The sequence below is a fragment of the Pyxicephalus adspersus genome, chromosome 8, assembly GCF_032062135.1.
Source record: "Pyxicephalus adspersus chromosome 8, UCB_Pads_2.0, whole genome shotgun sequence".
NCBI lineage: Eukaryota > Metazoa > Chordata > Amphibia > Anura > Pyxicephalidae > Pyxicephalus > Pyxicephalus adspersus.
Genome location: NC_092865.1, coordinates 32326456 through 32328223, shown reverse-complemented (window position 1 = coordinate 32328223; position 1768 = coordinate 32326456). Strand labels below are relative to the sequence as shown.

General features: G+C 38.3%; 1 protein-coding gene across 1 annotated transcript in view; it reads right to left on the bottom strand.

Moving 5' to 3' along the window:
• Positions 1–947: 947 nt before the first annotated feature.
• The window catches only part of ITPA (inosine triphosphatase), a 15063-nt gene continuing 14242 nt past the window's right edge, over positions 948–1768 (bottom strand). Inside the window, exon 9 of the mRNA XM_072419942.1 lies at positions 948–1059. The gene's annotated coding sequence lies outside the window, so the exon portion shown is untranslated. The remainder of the gene's footprint in view (positions 1060–1768) is intronic.

Below are 1768 nucleotides of genomic sequence, written 5' to 3'. Positions count from 1 at the left end.
AAACCACTGCATGATGCATGAACGAGTCCTGTAAATACAGACCGTTCTGTTCTATGGAGTTAAGGGGGAGAACAATGGAGCGGCACCCCGCTGCGCTCTTTCCCTCTTCACTTCCATTACCATCGTTCGTCGTCCATCGTTTGTGAATTGGCCAGGACGGTCGTTCGGACAATGGACGACAAACACTGCACATATGCAAGATTCTTGTCTGATATCAGCCCTGAGCCGAATATCAGACGAGAACCATTGCACGAGTGTACCTAGCCTAACAGATCAGATAACCAATATACAAAATGGAAGCGATATCATTTCAAGGTGGCAAGTGGGCAAGTTACAACAGACAATGATGGCAGATGGGACATTGATTGTGTGAAGGTAATTCCAAGTAAAGCAAAACACATCTGCAGAGTTCTGTGGCTCTTACAATATAGAAGAAACGTCAGTTTATGCTATATTCACATTGTATACAGCTTGTGGATACATTTTATTTTCTTTATTTAGACATAAACATCCGTTTTATTTGCTATTGTTTATTTTATTAGGTTCATAAGATGGCCGTTGACCGGGACAGTGTGATCCTGGCTTCCACTAGCTAACAACGTCAGTGCCTCTGTTGCACTGACATCTCAACCAGTGTTGTCATCCATGCTCAGTTCACCTCTGTAAAAGCCTGTCTTGTCCACCATTCATCTCTTAGCATGTAATACCATGTGTGGTAAAGGATCACATGTGCATGCATGAGAACTAGTGCTGCAGGAGAGCAGACATAAAAACTAAGGGGGGACAGCTGACTCTTGGTAAGTGTAAATCCAAAATGGTGGATCAGAAGGAGAACAGCACAAGGAAAAATTTGGGGGCAAGGTAGGTATATGTAGAACTTAAAGTGAAAGAGAGAAAGGCATGTAGAAGATCATCTTTAAGGTTTAAGAAGAATTTGCCAACAGATGTTTATATATAAAACTGCATTTATTTATAAGCTTAAAACATTACCAGTTAAGCTAGAAAATTCGGAATTTCAAGTATTGGAACAACAGATAGTTCAACAGATGACACGGATGCCTAAAACGGAGATAGAGAGAAATGTTACAAATCTGATAAAAAAACCAAGATAGAAGCAATCTTTAAAGTGCAGGTAAATCATCATATTGAACTTCTCCTATTTGTTCATTGGTTTATTAAAAATGAAAATTGTTTTGTTATCTACATCCATTAAAACTGAAAAAATATATGTTATCATGTTAGAAATTCAGAGCTGTCCTTTGCACACTTCCAGTGTTATATCAAGGAATCCAATTAGTGTTTCACACCCTTCCCACTATTAGAAGATTTAAAATTGAAGTACAAACAAGAGATGTTTGCTAAGTAAGCAAAGACAGAAGCTTCTGGGTGACAGCTGCACTGATGGTGAGCAACAGAATTCTCCCTTCTACGGCTGTCTCTGAACAAGATATGACAAAACCATGCATTATGGCTGACCAACACTAACTGAAGGGAACTGTGTCTTTTTCATAGATAACTTTACATTCTAAATAAGGAAAGTAGGATCACTATATGGGCAAGAGTGCGAGACAGTGTTAAAATTGAAATAATTAAATGTTATTCCAGACTGAAATTCCTCTTAGAAAAATGAAAAGGCGAGTTTCCAATATCAAAATAGCCCCATAGTTAGTTTCTTAGTTAAAAAAGCAGCAGCTTCATAAGCCAATACTAGACTGGCAGCCAAAATAACTTCATAACATACAGTGCTCAACCCAGAAATTTTTTTAAG